The 21,246-nt window shown below is 39.0% G+C and overlaps 1 protein-coding gene across 2 annotated transcripts in view; it reads left to right on the forward strand.

Moving 5' to 3' along the window:
* The window catches only part of grik4 (glutamate receptor, ionotropic, kainate 4), a gene marked incomplete at its 5' end in the record, with an annotated part of 131,757 nt that overhangs the window by 16,230 nt on the left and 94,281 nt on the right, over positions 1–21,246 (forward strand). The gene's annotated exons all lie outside the window — the stretch shown is intronic.

The following is a 21,246-nucleotide window of genomic DNA, read 5'->3' on the forward strand; positions in this document are numbered from 1 at the left end:
AACAGAATTTTTAAGATGTGTAGAGAAGCTTTAACTATTTTGTAAAGACACAATGCTGATGCTTAGCTCTTTCATTAGCAGAAAGAGAGCTGAAAGTGACACGATTGACATCAGCTCAATTGACCTGGCAGTAACGTTAACATCTTCTGCTACTCTGACTGCAGAGTCATAGAGTAAATTCAGTTACACATTGGACTGATGCCAGACATACACCAAAGAACACACATCCAAGAGATCATAAACTTCAAGGCTTTGGACTGGCAAATGGAAGTTGTTTGACTTTAATCGTATTTATGTGAATTGAGACTTTAATAATGATAATGCTAAATGATATCATAAAGTAATATAAGTTGAGTAACATATAGTATTGGATAAAAGGTTTACTTGAGTCTTATAGCTCAGGGTGTATAATGCAAAAAGATTGGGAAACATTTTGAAATTATTCTTTGAACTAACATTCTTTTGAAGAATTCCACTATTGTCTGGTATCGATCACAAAACTAGACCTAAACAGTTTCTACAAATGAAATTTCCTAAATCACAACTAAAAAAGTCTCCCTACTTTTCATAAACATTAAATCAAAGTCACTGAGTGCAGCTGTGACACGTCAGAGGGGACCTGGCCCTCCCTGCTGAGACTGGCTTCTCGCAAGGTTTTTTTTCTCCATTTATTTGTCATTGGAGTTTGAGTTCCTCACCACAGGGCATTGTTGGCTTGCTCACCGTGAGACTGCATTTATTAGATATAATTTGCTAGAATGATCCTACTTGTTCTATAAACACCATGCACTGTGCAGTTTTACAGTTTTTCTTATTTTCTCCTGTAAAGCTGCTTTGGAACTATGCACATTGTGAAAAGCGCTATATAAGTAAAATGAATTGAACTGCATGATAGAAATGTGGATTGTGGAATAAAGAAAAATTATTGTTCTGTTTATATTTTTAGGTGTCATCGGGTTTATGAAACAAATTAGCTGCAAAATTAGACAAAACTCCCATCCCCATGTGAGCCTCTACACACCAGCGTTGTTTGATTGTGGAACTAAATAACCTCATAAATCACATATATTAAAAAGCATAAAACATCAGAGCTGGTCATGGCAGAGCAGATGCCAAGAACTGAATTCACATTATACTGAACCGGGTTTTGCCTCTGTCACTACTAAACACAGCAGAAATGAAACGGAAATGGATTCTAAAAAAATCGAAAAGGTACATTTCCATGTTCCATTTTCTGCTGTCATTAAGCTAGAGGAGGAAGGAGTGTTTCATGACTTATTTCTCAAAGTCTGTGGCGCAGAGTTCAGCATTTTTTGGAGTCGAGGACTATTCACACCAATTTTAAATCTTCAGTATGAAATAACATTTACAATATGATTTTAAAAAGAAATTTGTTTGAAGAGTTTGAAATATCACACCCTGATGTTCCGTTTGTGCAATTGTAGGTCAACTGGTAGATGACTGGAGCAAATGCAAAAAAATGCAGTGATAAAAATGAACCTTAAATGCACAAAGACAAGGTTCTGTGCATCTACAAAAGCATTATTGTAATTTATTATACACTGTATATTTAAAGGGTAGAATCTGTGATTCTTGTTTAAATGCCAAACAATTTATTTAGATGAACTATTTCTTGACTTTTTAGAAACTGTTCGGTTAAGATGCATCAGTGCACTCATGAATGTAATTTTTCATGTTGTTTATTTTATTCTGAGAACCCTTGATATTCCATTTGCGCATAATGTTCAGTAAGAAGTGCTAGCCCAGCTGGAGAGACATTATGAAGGATTATCAGATGTTATTATAAAACATAATGCATTGATGGATTTGAGAAATCAAACGCCTCCGGTGGATCTTGAATGAAAGTGTTTAGGGTGGGAGAGTCTGGAGGGGGATCGAAAACAGACACAATACCGGGGAGTATTTCCATCCTCTTGCATAGCAAACACTGGGAATCATTTCAACAATAGTTTTTTTTTTGTGCTGCCACTGTCTGGTGAGGTGTATTAAAAATACAGCACATATCTCTTCGCTGCCAAACCCGCCTCAAAACTTGTCCGTTACCTGTCGGCCGAGTTGTTCTGGATAAAGGACAAGAATTTTAAGAAAGCTTGGCAGCAGAAAATATCTCCCACTTGCATCTTACCTGAACGCGTGTCAGCCCCAGTTCATTGTCTTGTAAGAAAAGAGGGCCGAAACAACACAGACACGTTATTTCCACCCTGTCACGAAGCATTGGCCGTTCACAGGTGACTGAGAACAGTGAGTTTTTAGAAGCAGCTCCTTAAAATTCACTTCATTACTGTATTTCTTTGTGTATCATCTCAGTCGACTAGGAGCGATAGACGTGCTTTTTAGAAAATGTATATACTTTTTTTCTTAATATTGCATACAAATATGTTTACTTTTATACTTGCAAACGTGTTCAATAAGTTTCTCAATTAATTTTTACAAGGACTACAATATGATTTCTGCCTATGTGTATTGTGGAAATAAGTGACCCATCACATATTTTATTCCACACTCATGCGTGAAGAGGCATCGTGCTGTTATTTATTTATGAATCAAATTCGGTGGTTTGTTTTGTGTGTCTGCATGTTTCATTTATTTGCTTTGCATGACCGTTCAATAATGCACAAGTGGAAGTGCTGTTGTTGTATCTGCCCTCGTATCGGTTTTGGCATTGGTTCTACCCATAATGAACTGCAAATTCTAATGCAGAGCAACAGGATTGCACAAGGTTAGTTCAGTTGCCTTAGATGTGATAGCGGGAACCTTGACAGTGTGAGTCTAATTAAGACCTACATGATGGTTCTGTGGCTTAGCGGGGGGATGAATGGTTATATTCCTTTTTAATCACTCGACCATCTGCATGAATCAATGCCAACATCAACATCAACTCCAAAACCCCAACCCACAAATCAATGTGAATGCTTGGTTGGAGAGCAGAAAAGATGAAACAAGAACGCTCAGGTTTAAGACTAGAGTTCTCAACTTCGGCTCTTAAGGTCCACTTTTCTTTTTGAGTTTAGCACCAACCCTAATCAGATTCAGATTTCATCTGAAAGTAGACATACATAGAGTTCATTGGCAGATAAACGGTGTATCAATGGGGGGGGGTTGAATGCTATTGTGTTTTTTTGTCCTGAACAACCGCAGGTCCCATTCATTAACATGTTTATGAGGTCTTGCCCTTTCCAATATGGCGGCACCATTGACACTTATTAGCTGTGGATTGTTAACTTGTTAGGGTTGGATCTAAATTGACGTTGAACAATCTTAAAGACGTTTGTCGAGTGTTAATTCTGTATCCTGGGCATAGAGCAGGCGTGCTGAGGTTATGTGAATAAAAAGAGAATCAGGCGGTAATAAGGTGTTTTTTTTTGTTTGTGCCTGTTATAGATGTTTATTCTCAGCATTTCGCTCTCTCTCTAAGCGAAATCACAAAATAAATGCAAGTTTATTTATACTTTTTGCGATGTATGCGTATGTATCAATGTAACCGGAAGGGTTTATAGATAATTAGGTAGTTGATGCATAAAACAGCCTTTTTTTAAATCAGCATACAATTTTTCGTATAATAGATGTGAATTATAAGCAAGAGATTTCAGTTCCTGCTGCTTTTTCACCTTTTAAAATCACTTTTTTTGCTCATTAGTTTATTCTAAATGTTGGTTTTGTGTGAATCTTTTACAATACAAATGTAAAATTTGTATTAACATTACATTATGAAACATACATGAATAATAATACCTCGCAAAATAGTACTATTAATTATAACAATAATAATATCGTATTAGTTAGTCTGGAGGTCAGGTCATGTCTTACAGTATCTCATCTCCCTTAGGGCACTGGCTTCATCCAGAGATTTAAGGGTTCCTATATCTCTTTAATCTCAATATAACCCCTCCGTGCTACTGCATTTATTTCAATTCTTAAGTCTAGTTTATAAACTCATCAGTCAACACTCCACCGTCTCAGTTTAATCTTAATGTCGTTTCTTCATCATATCGTCTCGTCTGTTTGTTTGTTTCAACGGTTTTCCTCAGCTCAAAATAAATTGTGTGCGCCACAATATAAACACTTTCCTCACACAGCAGACAGTCAGGTATTGTTTGCTCTGTTGGCAGACGGTTTCGTCTGTTGTTTCTTCTGCCCTGGATTAAGCAGCTGGAGTCTGTGAAGCGGGTGAGTGTTTGGACAGGTGCGATTCTGCGCTAAACACCAGCAATTGTCCTCACGTTAATCGTGTGTGGTGCGTGCATGTTTTTTGGAGATGTTATGGTGACACTTTGTGTGGTGGCAGCAAAGAGGAGGCCTCCACAGATACTATTACTGCAATCTGCTCCTGAGCAAATGTGAAACCAATTGAATTTAGTTCACTGCGGTTTTCCATCATGCTCCCCACATGGAAATAGAAGAGGGAGCGGACAAGAAAGATTTAGTGCTTAGCTTTGATAATGCCCTACATGGAGTGCACTATGAGTGCAGTTTAACAGGGATTTGTATGCTTAGCCTCGTGTTTACTGTAGACAAGATAAGCACAAAGAAAGACACTGAAAGTTAAAGAGAGAGAGTCTTTAAAGTCATCATAGTTTTGCATGTAGCACCCCCTGACATGTTTGCACACTCGGTTCCAGGAGGGAATGTCAACTATGGACAATAAAACCAACAACTTTAAAGTATAGTGATTGTTATTTTGGTGAACAGGGTAAGATCAGCACTCAGAACCAAAGCTTTACCATCAACAAAAGGCTACAGAAGTTATTAGTTGCAGAAATGTCTAAGGCCACTTTATTTGTATGTCTGATAATTATGCGCTAAAGACTACGCCAATTATTTTGTTACATTTAATAACATTTGTCTTTTACTTTTTTAATCATTTTAAAAAGCACAGTGTACCTAACTTTAACTTTCTATAATTTTGTACCTTCTGGTTAAATGCACATAGTGAGATGTGACACAATTGCTGCCTAGTGTGTCACAAAGGTTTAGCAAAGGCATATCCTGTCTATGTGTGCATAAAGAGTCCAAAAAAGAGATAAAAACAGGCAACAGAAGATGTAAACAATTATCCAGGCACATGCATCCTAAGGGCTGCACTCCAATGGCAGGCAGAATGAGCAATGGCTGCCATTAATATCATCATTATTCCCCTGTCTCTAATGGCCTCCCTCAGTGAATACACATACACACGCATACACACAACTATCACAGCTAAACACAGATACCAATGAGAGCACAAACATGCTCGCACACATACATCACTGGTCATGATCAATGAGAGAGAAACTTTCTTTTACCCCGTTTTCGATCTCATTTATCATTCCTCTTTAAAAAAACTGGTGTATGCCAAGTTCTACAGGAGTAACCTCCAAAAAATACAGATTCTGGGAAGGCATAGCTCTAATTTAAAAGTCATTTTTTCAGTGTAAAGTCTTACATCTGTAACTGTACATCTGTGGCCCAGCGAATGTTAAATAATGCATGATGCAATCGCTTGCCTCCCCCCAAATTTAGCTTAAACTTGCATTAAAATAGATTTTTCTACATGTGTAGGGGGACGCACTCTTTAGTAAATTGCCATTTTAAACCTGATCATTAAACTGCAAACCTTTTTTCCCCTGGGATTGTGTTTATTTCACCTAACAGTTTTTTAGGTTAAATACATTTCCTGTTGAAGATATATTTTAGAAACATTGTGGTGCACAAAGCTTAGCCATTAAAGTAGAGAGCTGTTTTAGCTTCAACAATGGTATCTCAGAGATAACGTATTTTTATGGGCCAACCATAAAGTTAGCGCTTCACTGGTTCCCTCAACTGAAAGCATCTGAATCTTTCCCATAGACTTTTGGAAGGTCGCAGAAATGAAGCTCGGTGATTAAGAAAGGTTTATGATACTTACATGTTTTGTCTATCAAGATAATAACACTTAACTTAAAACCTTTATGTATAATGTATTATAAAGGTGTATAGGGAATTCAATTTAGAAAATAGGGAGAGACGCTGTCAGGATGCGGTGCAGCCCGATCAATTTTCTAGGCGTTTACCCTGTTTGGTATGTTGTTTTCCAGTAGAAAGTGGTTATGTTCCACATTTTGAGCTTAAGGGCCGCTAAGAGTGACGCTGTGTTTTGTTTGTCGTCGGTGGGCTGCTTCACAGAGCACCTTGCCATGATTTATAAACGTTTTGTGTTTGTTGTTTGCAACGTTCATGAAGCTAAAGATACTTTTTGGAGTTCATAAAGCTGACAGCTAGGTGTAGTGTTGTTTATTTTGGGGCCTTTTTCCTGTTTGCTGACTTTCAACTAAAATGTATGGCAACACTGGAACTTTACCGCTGTCACTCCCGAACATTAGTGATGTGTGTGTGTGTGTGTGTGTGTGTGTACAGAGCAGAATTAAGCAGAGTTAAGGGGAAGTGACAACCGAATTTAGATTTTTATGTAATAGAATAAAACGTGAAAACATTTAGAGGTTTTGTTAACCACTAACCTTATTTTAGACATTTAACCAAAAACCCATAAAAAACAGACTTTGGGGTTATGGAACCGTAAGTGCTAAAATGCTAACTTGCTTATGGGTTTTGCATACAAAAACATGTCCTCTCTGCGATACTCTATAGTATAACATCTTTTGACGTGGAGTTTTGGATGTTACCATAGTTATTCCTTGAGATCGATCAAAGAACCTTGGGATCTTACAGTAGTTTGATTTATACTGTAAATAAAGTGTAATTTCACATCTGTTGTGTTTGAAAGGTGCCCACAGTCATTTTATTTATTAGAAACTGTTTGCTCACAGAATAAATGAACCAGTTAACCTTAAGCTTCTGCATGTTGCTACTGTAGGTCAAGGATGACTGCCGTATAACATACTGTAAAATAACTATGTATGATGTTGCATGATAAATGTAAGTTATTGAAAGCACATAATTATTTGACAGTTTTATAATTTGTCGTCCTTGTAAATTAAATTTTTTGCTGTGTTTTGAGCAATGTTTTGGCTAGTCTTTCTCGATTTTGTACTGGTATTTTATTCCAAGGGCTCTCTGTGTAGGAGTGACTTTTTCAAACAATTCATTCTAATGCCCAACCGAGCGTTTCTCATTTGCTATATTTAGTTTCTCTAATTCCCTCCAGTTGGAGCCAGGGCCGGATTGGGACTCATTTTCAGCCCTGGAGTTTCATGCCTTAGACCGGCCCACTTTAGTTTACGACTGACTATATTAAAATAATGATAATTAAAACCTAAGTCTGCAATAGCGCACTGTTCTCTACAGCCTTGAATTCATTGTCATTCAGTGAAAATACAGTAGCCTAAGTTTTGCTTCACAGTGAAGATTTATTAGAACAGTTGTAAAGGACCACTTTAGAATTTTAAAGTGTTGGGTTATTGGTAAATATTTGTAATTTATTTAAATAATTCTTATTTAAATAATTATTATATTTTGTACGTGATTGACCGGAAGTTCTGTGCACCTGTGGTGTTGGGGTTTGTCCCTTTGGTGGCACCGTAGTTTGCACAGGCTAAGATGAACTTTTACGGTGGCTGTCTGGTGTGAATGACACGCAGCTGTGTTCGAGCTTATATGTATTTTTATCTGAGATTGTTTATACATGGACTTAAACAACTTGACGCCCGTTTCATGACAGAAGAAAGGACTATCTTATATTGTTTGCATTCCTTGGTGAGCGCAGCGAGGTATGATATGTTTCATTCATAAAATTGTTTGCACATATGTATGCTTTATTTTTCCGTGTAATAAATGTTTGTGTACTTAATGACTTTGTAACCGTGAGAACAAGTGTGCGAAATGATTGTTGTATGTATGTTTTTAATACAGTTTTCACGGTGCAAAGGTGATGATGAAGTAAAAGGATGAACGTCATGTTGGTTTGACGAACGAAATAAATAAACACCTTACGCATCAGTCGAGACTCTCTTCTTTGGATCCAAGGGCTGTAACAGTGAAAACTCGACGCTACATCTGAGTCATCTGCTATGCTGCACGACACGCCATCTTCGTTCCTGAGGTTGCCATTGTTTGCTCCACGCATTCAAGCGAGGTCGTAAGTCAGTAGCACATCTAACAGAGACTACAGATGCGGTGAGAGACTGGTTATCGGAAAAAAAAGAAGAAAAATACAAACGAACTGAACTGTTTATATTTACATGTCCATATCCTGATTGATTCAAGTTATAAGGCTAAATAGCCTAACAGGCTTTCGTGTTTGTGAATTAATTGTGAAATATCTGAAAAGGCTACACATATGCAATGTTTGATGGTTTATTTTCATTTTTGAATCTTAAAACTTGTGAAATGCATATGATATTGAACGTTTATATCTTAAAAGTTAACTTTAGCCATTCCAATTCTTAAGATGTCTTGAATATTTAAAGTGGTTATATTTGGCTATTTAATTTCCATTCTGGGTAGGTCTATCTTAATGTTTGAAGTGAAAAGCATTGGGTTACGTCACTATCCTATAACCACAGCTCCCTGAATCCCTTTAATCTAGAAATAAATCAATTAGTGATTCAAATATGTCAGAAGAGAAATCCAAATGCCCAGAAGAAACAGTTTCTCGTGAACGAAAACTTACAGAAAAGGGCAAACAAATGCGTGAAGAGGAAGCTAAAAGGCATCAAAAGGCATTTTTGAGAGCTTATGAATCTTGGAAGCAGATAGCACGAGAATCTAGAACCAGGCTTAAGAAATTCTGTTTGAAGGAGGATCTTGATAAAATAAACCAACATATTCAGAGTGGATACGACCGTGTAAATCAAAATTATGAACCACTTCAACGCAATTCTCTTAGCACACCAGAGATTATGCAGAAACTGGATGCCTGTAACACACTGACAACAGAAATATGTGACCTTGTGAGTAAACGGCTTGATGTAAGTCTAGTTCAAGAGACTTTTAAAAAGGAAGCTGAAAAAGAAAGGGTGCGAATGATTTTAAGTCGTGAAGAATATGAATCTGTCTTTGGTGGGACAAGCACTGAAAGTGTTATTTCAGAAGAATCTATAAAATTTGATAACCTGTCAATCGCAAGCTCTAAAGCTTCCAGCAAGCGAGCAGATGCTGAAGCAGATCTCGCAGCCAAATTAGAACAGGCAAAGTCTATTGAAGAGATACAAGCTCAACAGGCCAAACTTATTAAGCTGGAAAGTGAATGGAAACTCCATGAGTCACAAATATTGATAGAAATGAAGCAGAAACAAGCAGAAGTGGAGTTGAAGTTAGAAGAGGAGAAAACAAAGCTAAAAATGTTGCAAGCGAGTGTGGAGGTGAAAGTGGCTGCAGCTCGAGTTAGAACATACAATAAACTGGAAGGTGATGTGGAGAACATGGTGGGAGAACCTAATACAGCTTCTGTTGTCAGAACCACTCCTGCTACATATTCAAACAGAGAACTAGATACTGGAGTCTCCCTGTTCCAATCGCAACCATCATCTCAGAGCGTAACAGCCAACCTAGCTGAAGCAATTGCAAGCTCATTAAGTTTAAATCGTTTGCCTGTTCCTGAACCAACCATGTTTGCTGGTGATCCTTTGGAATTTGTTGACTTTCAGATGTCGTTCATAACTCTAATTGACAGGAAACCTATATCTGCCAGTGAAAAAATGCTCTACTTGAAAAACTACCTCTCAGGAGAAGCACGCAAGGCTGTGGAAGGATTCTTTTACCGGAGCTCTGAGGATGCATATGAAGGTGCTTGGGCAGTTTTAAAGGACAGGTACGGAAATCCATTCATTGTGCAGAAAGCGTTTCGAGATAAGCTGATGAAGTGGCCTAAAATTAGTCCTAATGATTCTCTGGCACTTAGAGACTTTGCAGACTTCTTAAAGAGCTGTGTAGAAGCTATGCCCCATGTCAAAGGGTTGTCTATTCTAAATGATTGTGAAGAAAATCATAAGCTCTTGGAAAAATTACCAGACTGGATGGTCCGCAAATGGAGCTGAATTGTAGTGGAGCAGCTTGATGCATCTGGAGAATATCCAACCTTTGAACACTTTACTAAGTTTGTGCTGAAGGAAGCCGCCCGTATAGCCTGTAATCCCATCACTTCTTCCTTCTTGAGCTCCAGCTCAGTAGATGAAAAGTTCTCCAAGAGGGCAAATGCCCTCAGTACAAGTGCCCAAACAAGATATCAAGCATTTAAGTCCGAAAGTTTGTCTCCTTTCAAGCCAAAGCTGCCATGTCCTGTCTGCGACGATGAGCTGCACGGCATTGCTAAGTGCCCAGTCTTTGCTGCCAAGTCTATGGGAGATAAAAAGGTGTTCATACATCAAAATTATTTATGCTTTGGATGTTTGAATAAGGGACATGTAACTAAAGATTGTAAAACGCGGCATGTCTGTGGAGTCTGCAGCAGGCGCCATCCAACCTGTTTACATGGAGAGAGAAAGAAGAGATCCGGTGAAACAAAGAGAAGTTCCACTTCTGATTCCAGAGAAGGACAGGAAAATCAGCAAGTCCGCAAGGTTTTGTCCCATGTAGTAACTCAGAATACTTCTGCTACCTCAAGTATTGTTCCGGTTTTCTTGTCATCCATGAAAGAACCTCAGAAGGAAATTCTTACCTATGCTCTTCTTGACACACAGAGTGATTCATCTTTTGTCTTGGAAGATCTTGTCAGAGAGCTGGATGTAGTTTCTCAACCATTACAGCTGAAGCTTAGCACAATGACTGCTGTAGACACAGTTATAGCCAGTCAAAGTGTGTGTGGTTTGCTAGTTCGAAGCTTTCATTCTGAAAATCATATACAGTTACGGCAAGCATACACGCGTGATTTTATTCCTGTTGATAAGTCTTGTATACCAACCAGAACCACGGCGTTGCAGTGGCCTCACCTGAAACATCTTGCAAATAACTTGCCATCTCTTCAAGACTGCGCAGTGGGGCTGTTGATCGGCTACGATTGTCCTTCAGCTTTAGCTCCCCTTGAAGTCATCCCTGGTGGTGAAAATGAACCATTCGCACAGAAGACCGAGCTGGGATGGAGTATCATAGGAGCAGCTAATCCCCACTTGGATAGGCTGGGAAGTCAAAGATTTGTACATAGGGTTGCAGTGAGAGAGATGCCAGTTCCAACAGCAGCAGACGTCTTGAAGGTTCTGGAGTCTGACTTCAACGAGAGGAATTCTGAGGGTAAATGTGTCTCTCAAGACGATGTGCGCTTTATACAGATACTTAGCGAAAACATTCAGCAGAAAGAAGACGGTCATTTGGAGATGCCCCTCCCGTTTAAAGGTCAAAATCCTCCATCATTACCTAACAATAAGAAGTTGGCTATAATTCGCTTGCAGCACTTAAAGAAGAAGTTAAAGGCCAATCAACAGCTTTATGGTGATTACAAGGCATTCATGGAGGATGTGATCATCAAAGGTGACGCAGAGTTAGCCCCAGAGGCATCTGTTGGAGATGTTGTTTGGTACATACCCCACCATGGTGTGTACCATCCAAAGAAGCCTGGCAAATTGAGAGTTGTCTTTGATTGTTCATCTAAATTTCGTAGCATCTCGTTGAACGATACTCTGCTGACAGGCCCTGATATGATTAATTCCTTGGTGGGAGTTCTCTGTCGTTTCAGAAAGGAGAAGGTGGCCATTATCTGCGATATTGAAAGGATGTTCCATCAGTTCTTTGTTACCCCTGACAATCGTAGTTACCTGAGGTTTCTATGGTGGGAGCATGGAGACCTTGATCATGAGCCTAAGGAATATCAGATGGCAGTCCATCTCTTCGGCGCTGCTTCCTCTCCAGGGTGCGCTAACTTTGGCCTGAAATATCTTGCCCAGCAATACAAAGCACACTACCCTTCTGCAGCAGCATTTGTTGAAAATAGTTTCTACGTCGATGATGGGCTTGTGAGCGTTCCCACAGTTAAGGAGGCCTGTGAACTGATAGTTGAAGCACAAGAGTTGTGTAAAAGATGAGGCCTACGACTCCATAAGTTCAATTCGAATAAAAATGAGGCCCTTCATTGTGTTGAGGCATCCGAAAGAGCGTCAAGGGTCAATCGTCTTGACCTCAATCCTGATTCAGCCTCCATAGAATATGCACTGGGTATTCAGTGGTTAATTGAAAGTGACAGTTTCAGTTTTGACATAAACATGAAAGACAGGCCAGACACACGCCGTGGCATTCTATCAGTCATAGCTTCCTTGTTTGATCCTCTGGGCTTTGTGGCTCCATTTGTTCTAAGTGGAAAGTGCATTCTGCAGGAACTATGTCGTCGGAGCATTGGATGGGATGATCTGCTTCCTGAGGACTTGCTCTTACGGTGGGAGGAATGGAAGGCTGGTCTTCGAGTCCTTAAAGTAGTCTGTATCCCAAGATGTTATCACCCACAAGACTTCGGCAAGATTGTGAATGTAGAATTGCACCACTTTGCAGACGCTAGCAGTGTAGGCTATGGTGTATGTTCTTACCTTCGATATAAGGATGTCAGGAACAAGGTTCACTGCAGTTTCGTCATGGCAAAGGCTAGAGTTGCACCGTCAAAGATTACAAGCATTCCCCGTTTAGAACTTTCAGCTGCTGTGGTTGCAGCCAGATTGAGCGTTTTGCTGAAATCAGAGCTAAATATGAAGATTGATGAGGAATTCTTCTGGACAGATTCTCAAGTCACTCTAGCATATATCAACAACGAAGCACGGAGATTTCATATCTTTGTGGCGAATCGTGTTCAGCTTATACGAGAGTGCACCAATCCGAGCCAGTGGCATTATGTTGATACAACGGAGAACCCAGCGGATCACGCCTCTAGGGGGCTCCGTGCATCAGACATCTTATCAACAACCTGGCTATCGGGTCCTGAATTTTTGTGGAAGGAAGAGGTCCACCTGGAACCTACCTCGTCCCCCGACCTGTTGGTTGGTGACCCAGAGGTTAAAACCACTCAGGCATTTGCAATAAGAGTGACCGATTGCATGAACATGCTTGATCGCCTGTCTCGTTTATCCTCCTGGACAACGCTCCTTAAGGTGGTGTCAAGAATAAAAAGACTAGTGCCTGGACGAAAGTGTCAAACTGATGTTGTGACTGTCAAAGAGCGCGAGAGTGCTGCCAAAGCAGTGATAAAACTTGTACAACAGCAAGCATTCAGTCTAGAGATAAAGGCACTTGGAACGGGGGAAAGTCTTCCATGTTCTAGTTCTCTTTTTAGTCTTGATCCCAATCTTAAGGAGGGCATACTTTGTGTTGGCGGAAGATTGAAACATTCATCGCTTAGTGAAGAATTCAGGCACCCGTGCATTCTACCTAAGGACAGTCATATCACACAGCTTGTACTGTCGCACTATCATTCACAAGTATGCCATCAAGGTCGAAGTCAAACTCAAATGGAGCTTAGAGCAAATGGATACTGGATCATCAGTGGCAGCAAGTTGGTTGCGAAATTGATTCACATGTGTGTTCAGTGCAGGAAGCTGAGACGTCCGGTAGAAGAGCAGCGCATGGCTGAGCTTCCTAAAGAGCGTGTTGAAGCATCTGCCCCATTTACATACTGTGGAATGGACTGCTTTGGACCATTTGTCATTAAAAGATGCAGAAAGGAGTACAAAAGGTACGGCTTGATATTTACCTGTTTCTATTCCCGAGCTGTCCACATCGAAATGTTAGAAGATCTATCCACTGACACCTTCATCAATGCTTTACGGTGTCTCATCAGCCTAAGAGGAGTAGTGCGCCGACTGTACAGTGACCAAGGCAGGAATTTCATAGGAGCTAGGAACGAATTGAAAGAGGCACTTAAACAGTGTGACAACCAGGCTTTGGAAACGTTCCTGGCTGAGCAACAGTGTGAGTTTGTCTTCAATGCCCCGTCAGCAAGCCATGCTGGTGGAGTTTGGGAGCGCCAAATACGCACTGTTCGAAGTGTGCTGGATGCTACTTTGGCCCAAAGTTTGGGAAGGCTTGATGATTCCTCCCTTAGGACACTCTTTTACGAGGCCATGGCCATTGTTAATAGCCGCCCACTGACAGTAGATATTAAAATAATGATAATTAAAACCTAAGTCTGCAATAGCGCACTGTTCTCTACAGCCTTGAATTCATTGTCATTCAGTGAAAATACAGTAGCCTAAGTTTTGCTTCACAGTGAAGATTTATTAGAACAGTAAATAGCCGGACAGTATCAGAATCTATTTTCTTTAAGAATTAAGTGTTCATAAATATCCAAACATTGAAATAAGGAAAAAATTATAAATTACAAAAGATTAAAATAAAATGTATTGCACTGTCTAATGACACTATAATTTATTTTAATGAAACGTCTGCTTTACAACTTCAAATATTTTTTTACAAATATGAGAACATTAGGTTAAATAATAAAACTATTTGACTGTTATCTGACTTTTCTTTCACAATGATTTCTAATGATTGTTTCATCTCTTTTTCCTCTGCATAAGTGTAGCTTCAAGGAAACATGGACAACCCTAAAACATTAATTAACGCCTAAGCAGAGCACTGGTCTCTGCATCTTTATCTATACCGGATTCATTGTGTAGCGCGGGCTTCGATCCGACGTCGGTCCGAATGGGGGACGGGCGCTCTAACAATGAGCTAGCTTGAAAGTTTGATACATGAACGGTGTTTTGCACGGCTGCTAGAATCCAAAAAACCAAAATACCTTAACGTTAGCTTACCGGCCGTCTCGTCGTCTTCATTTGTTTTGAGAAAAAATGTGGTCGGCTTAGAACATTTGGCCGCGTCAGTTTCCAGAGCTTTCTTGCTTTTTATTCTGGACTTTTCAGCGCCGCCTTTGCGCTTTCTGTCATCCATTTTTATTTCTGACGGTTTTTTATTTTGAGCAACTTGCAGTGGCGCTGTCGGGGGCGGGGCCAGGGAGTCAAAAGATAATCACGTCATCATTAACCTGCAGGCTGCGCTCTGAGTGGGGCTGCGATAAAATAATAAATAAAAAGATTAGGGCTGCTGTGAGTGAAGGCAGCCTAGGGAAAGCCACATTTCAACCGTGCCATGACAATACCGGCCCTCGCGGCCAAAAAAACTGACCGGCCCACCGGGAATTCTCCCGGTGCTCCCGATTAGCCAATCCGGGGCTGGTTGGAGCAAACAAAGACTAATGCTTGCACGCCTCTGAAAAGAGATGTAAGAACACATCTTTTCCACAGAAACAAAAAAAATCCCCAAACATCCCTTCTCAGTCTGATCTTAGTTTGATTTACTGGAACCTTTTGCCCTTCAGCAATGGATTCTGTCTCTACGGCTCGTCCAGGGCCTTGGCTAATTACTGTCATTGCTGGAATTAGACAAGTCTTGCTGTGGTGAAAATAAAAATTTCATTAGAAGCCGTAATTAAAAGTTGATTTACGAGACAGATCATTCCCGTTCAGCGATAGATGATGTATCCATTGAAAAAATCCAGAGCTGAATGTCTCGGCGTGTACGATCCGTACAGCGGCATATATGAATAAAGTCTATTATTATAAAAACAATCGGGCCCTTACAGATGGAGAAGAATGCGGACCACTAAACATTATTGATATCTTTGAAATCACGTCACTCCTGTTTTGGTGGCAAACTGAATTAAAATCAGATTTATAAATACACAGCTTTCATATTAAAGAGCCACAGTTTTCTCATCAGAGACAACGGTAAAAAGCCAGTCAATACAACCTTCCGAAACATCATAAAAAGCTCATTAGTCATCGTCCGACACTGCAGATCCAGTAATGTTGCCGTGTTAAGTGCTATATCTCTCAAGGTCTTTACTTTGCTGTAGTTAGATCCTCTGTCAGTCTCACAGGGATGAAGTGAAGAGCAAATCTAAGCAGTTGAAATCTGATATGCAGATACCCAGTGAAAGCAGCCTATTGCAGAACTGTTGGGCTTTAAGAAGGTTTTGCGCCCAGACGGCCAATGTAAAGATAAGCTAAACCCAGTGATAGCGCATCTCAGTCTCGCACCATAAGTCTTCACTTTCAAAGGACAAATGTGTCTCAGTATTGTGCTGCTGCTCTCAAAGCTAAAGAAATCAGATTGAGGATCTTCAAATTTGTATTCAAAGTGCTTTTCTGCAAGATAAGCTCAGGCTCGTGGGCTTTTCTAACGCCACACAACCCTGGTCATGCTAGTTAATGGGTTACTTCGCCCAGATTAAAAATGCTTTGATCATTTACGTACTTTCATGTCATTTTGAACTTGTAGAACACAAAACAAGATATTTAAAAAAATGTTGGTAACCAAACAACACTAGCTCTAATTGACTCCATTGTATGGACACAAACAAATGGACATTTCTCAAAATATCTTCTTGTGTCTTCCACAGACAAAAGAAAGTCATATAGGTTTGGAATGGCATGAGGGTGAATAAATGATAAGCTAACTTTTTTGGGGGGGTGAACTATTCCTTTTAGAGCAAGTTGCTCATTTACTCTCCTTCTTGTCATTTTAGACCTGTACTACTGTCTTTCTTGTGCAGAACATGAAGGTATTTTGATAAACGCGGGTAACCGAGCAATGGCAGTACCCACTGCCAATACTGTACTTTGATGCATCGCAAGGCTCATTTGGATCTAACAGCCTAAATGGAAAGGCATATTAAATGTCACTCAGCACACTAAAAGCTGATCCAACAGCCGTTTTATATGCATTCAGTCACTTTGCTTTATTAAATGTGCGATAGCGCTTGTTTAATAGGCATATGTACCGTGGGCGACCACATGTTTTTGTCTCCACACTGTAACGCTGGCTGACCTAACTGTACTGTTAGGCAGAAGGTGCCACACAAGGTGATATTAAGAGTTTATCGGCTTTGGTGTGGTGAAGGTGTAGCACTGAACAGGCCTTTGTGACATGCTATGAAACTTTATGCTCTGTAACTTCAAATGGTTTGTTTCAGTGTTTCTCTTAAACATGCAGAGTACTGTAAGTTGTGTTTAAAGTACAACACAGGTTAACTGATACTGTAAGTAGGTAGAGGAAATGTAGCGTAACAGTGTAAACATGAAGTACAGGGTGCACCAACACACACAGGTAAACAAACACACATTTCATATTTTTGCAAGGTCTGTCACATTTATTATAGTAATAATATTTGCAATGCCTCTGGGAAGTTAACTACGGACGTCAACATTCCTATCTCTTTGAATGGTTTAAACACAAAGAAATTGCATATTTCTGATAAATAATTAAACCTGAAATGGTCTGTACCATAATAAAGCTTAAATTGCATTAAAAATAAATGTTTTCAAGGTCGCTATTTCGTAATGCGCACACACTGGCAAGCGCCAGATTCTTTGAGAGCATTTTCAAAGCAATGGCGGTTCATGGAGCCTCTCAATAGTTCCCAAAAGTTACTAGTGGCGGCAGCCTTCCAATCTCTCTCGTGAAGTCAACATTGAAGTAACTTCAACTGCAATTTATCGACTGGCTGCTAGAGACCGGCTCCAAAGGAGAGCTTAATATCATTGAGCAAAAAAAAACTTGTTTACAGCCTGGTACAAAAAAATATTTTAGTGTATATAGCTAATTGTACCCTTCGTGATAACTGTGAGGAGGGTGAATTATTTAACAACTCACCCGTTTAACTTATATTAAGCGTGGCCGCTTTAGTGACAAGTGGTTTCAGCAAACCAGGAGCCTCAGCTCCATCCACGTGCCACCTCTTTGCCCATTTTCGATTATCCGGGAGTGGTGCGCTGCTCACTTCTCCTGGAAGGCGGGTCTTGCTTCCCTAGAGCGGCCATATTGAGCGTTGCACTCCACTCATTGTAATAGCAGTGGCGCAGATTGTTAATATATATTATCTATGTAATATATTATATATTTCTACCAACAATAGATGGGATTTAATCCCCTGAAAAGACGTGATTGTTTTATGTAATAAACAGATTTAATTAAACAGATTTAATTGAGGCGTTTATGCACATACAGTATAACTCCAACGCTTGTGAGCAACCAAGTTTGTTGCGGCACTTTGTAGTTTTTATATTTGAAACTTCCCTCGAATCCAGTTGAAATGGACAACCCAAGTCTCTTGTCTCCATTTTAATTTGGGTTCTCAGGACTTGATAGTCTTTTCTGTGATGATCACTTGTTATTAGTCATGTTCCTAATAAATTGTACAATTAATGAATAATTCTTAATGCCCGAAAATAGACTATCGTTCGCTTTAACCACAATTTGTTAGACAATTAATAGTAAGCCTTATTTCATATATTGTAACAGCACAGATCTTCAGTAGGGCTGTGCAATTCATTAAAATCTATTTTGGCTTCCAACGATTATAAAACCCAAATAACCTTGGTAAATAACCAAAAGTACCATTTATTTAGTATTTAAATATTATTTATTTTTGCATATTTACTTTATTTATTTTTATGTTTATTTTTTATTTGTTATGAAGTTGAATTAAGGTTAATAGTTTAATAGTGTACATATCTAGTTTTTATATATATAGTAGGTTATATACTGCATATAGTTATCAAAGGGAGTAATTGTGTTAAATAATCATAATCTCAACATTGGGCAAAATAATCATGATTATATATATTTTTTTGTCATAATTGAACAGCCCTAATTTTAAGTGTCATTCCTGTTTCTTTTCATTTAAGTAACAGTTTTGGTTCATTTTTGAAAAAATCCAAAAATAAACTCACAAAAATTTTAATTTAGTAACCACTTCAAATGATGTTTCACTAAATGAGTCATTTTAGAAAGATGAGTCTGTGACTCATTTGAATCGTCTGACCTTCACTATGAATAACTAGAGTACGTGGATCTCCGGTCGTGTTGTATTTTTATTGTTACTACCGGTGTGTATAATAGGAGCATGTGTCATTACATTATCTAACAAATGTGGGCTACACACATAACAATTATTAAATGTATTCTAGCAGTTAGATAAGACATACCTGTATGCATTTTTGGTATAACTTTATTATTTATCAAAAGTAGTGCTGTCAATCGATTAAAAACATTATCTGATAAATCACACAGTTTGTTTGTCAGCTAGAAGCTGTCTATCTATACTGAACGTGTCAAAGCAACTGTTTCAAATCTACTTAAATGTTTTAAAGACCTTAAGATGAATAAGAGCGTGATTATATAATGTAACGCTAGACAAAGGATGAAAAAATAAACTGATGCTGTGTTAATTACGTTAAATATTTTAACCCGTAAATCTGAAAAACTGTTAGCTCCGGTTTCCATCACGGTTACGCAACACAAACCCTGGCACGCGCTGCTGCTCACCATTGATTCCTCTAAAAGGGTCAGCAGCCGAGCCAAGACCGAAAGATTGAAAAGAACGTCTACTGCAGCAAAGCCCCACTCCACCGTCTCACACAGTCTTCAATATGTCATTGCCCCACAACAGATCTCCTCTTCTGATATTTGTAACCAGCACATGGATTCCATTTAGCACAGGCAAATCCATTCGGTTGGTTTGACATCTACATTTGTGGCCGGGATTGAGGGTAAGAACGACCCCAGGGCTCAACAGAAAAGGCCAATGTTTCTATTTGGCACTCTTTGTTGCGAGATTTAAGGATGAATTCTGGGAGAATTGCCCGGTTTTAACTTCCTCTGCTTGTGCTGTAGGGATGGAAAACCATATGGCTATTGGACAATTAAGTTGTGGGGGTGTCGGCAATGTTTTAACTTGGAGTAAGAGATTTGCTGTAACGTATTTTTGAAGTATGTGTCATTTTAACGCGTTTAACAGATCACGATGGCATTTTAATTGGGTTAGTAACTGAAGGTAAACCGAAGCTGACTAATGCTGGACTCTCAACTCCTCCTCACCAAGTTTATTTCAGCCAGAAGCATACTAGTTTGTATTACTGAGGTAATAGTCATTTATCAATGTTCATTCAAATTGGTTTGAGTTGCCACACACATACACTGTACATACATGTTCAGTTACATTAAATTGAGTGGATAACCCATAGTGTTCTTTTCAAGAAACTGCTGGGCTATTGGAACATACCCAGACTCTTTGGTATAGCCAGCCAGAACAAAATTGCAGGATTTCTCAGGAGCTCTTTCTTCTTGTGGAGAAATTAGTATTTCAATGCAAACGCATTCATCCTATGATACATTTTCAGATTAACCATGACAGGTATTACAATTGGGAAAAGTCTGTAACTAATGTGGCTTTACCCCAAATGTAACAGTACATTAATTGATAATTACTTTCTTTAAAATAGCCTCGGTCAGACAGAAATCTGTTTTGTCATTGCAAAATGCATTAGCTCAAACTGAGCGAAAACGTTTAATCCGATTTACAACATACCACAGATCTTCATTTACCATCACTAAACAAACTATTTCAAGATATTTTTGGAGGTCCTCGGTTGTATTGTTTTTTAGGACTCTTGTGGCAGTTTCTGTCTTATTTGGATTAAATTGTTTGCACAAAATGCTTTCTAAATCACGATTTCTATTTTTTAATAATGACTTTACAGTGCTTACTATCGCTGGAGTATTTATAACACGAGAACACTCTAAACCAGTTAACTGTTCCTGCCAAGGCATCACAGCTGCATGAAAACATTGTTGTGGTCGTGCACAGTTATGGATCTGAGGTCTAGAAACACATTTTCTCTACTTTGGAGGATTTCAAATACATTTCGAATAAACTCTTAATATCTAATACATTTAAAAGGTAAAAAATCTAATATTTTTTGAGTATTCTATACTGGCAGGAAACAGAAGCAAAGCTTTAAAAATGTTTACATCAAGACAAAACGTCAAAACAAAACCTAGCTGATTGCTCACCTGTAGCTTTATTATTGTGTCATGTCAAATTCTTGATGATGTCATAAACTCACTATTGATATATACTCAACTACTTCTGACAACCGACTTCACTTGTGTCAAACATTGTGATGCGGAAATCGAGGTGATCCAAGTAAATGCTATTCGCTTTACATAGATTTTAATGTCCCTGTAGGCAAGACTGTCAGAGACTGATTCAGAAATATATTATATACAGTTTATATATATATATATATTGCTTGTAGCCTTGTATCAACTTAACCCAGACTTGTCATATTCGTAGCAAATTGAACACTGATATGAAGGAATTAGGTGGAGGAACAGTCAAACATAAAGTCACTTTAAAAATAGGACAAAGATAGTCTATTCCCTGTACACCTGTGTGGCTGGGAGTGAAGCAGTGAAAACGGATTTCATATGCAGTCATAACAGCTATATGGAGCACTTGCGCAGGTAATAAGAAACCTGTCAAAAATCTGTATGATA

The sequence above is a fragment of the Barbatula barbatula genome (assembly GCF_947034865.1).
Source record: "Barbatula barbatula genome assembly, chromosome: 19".
Classification (NCBI taxonomy): Eukaryota; Metazoa; Chordata; class Actinopteri; order Cypriniformes; family Nemacheilidae; genus Barbatula; species Barbatula barbatula.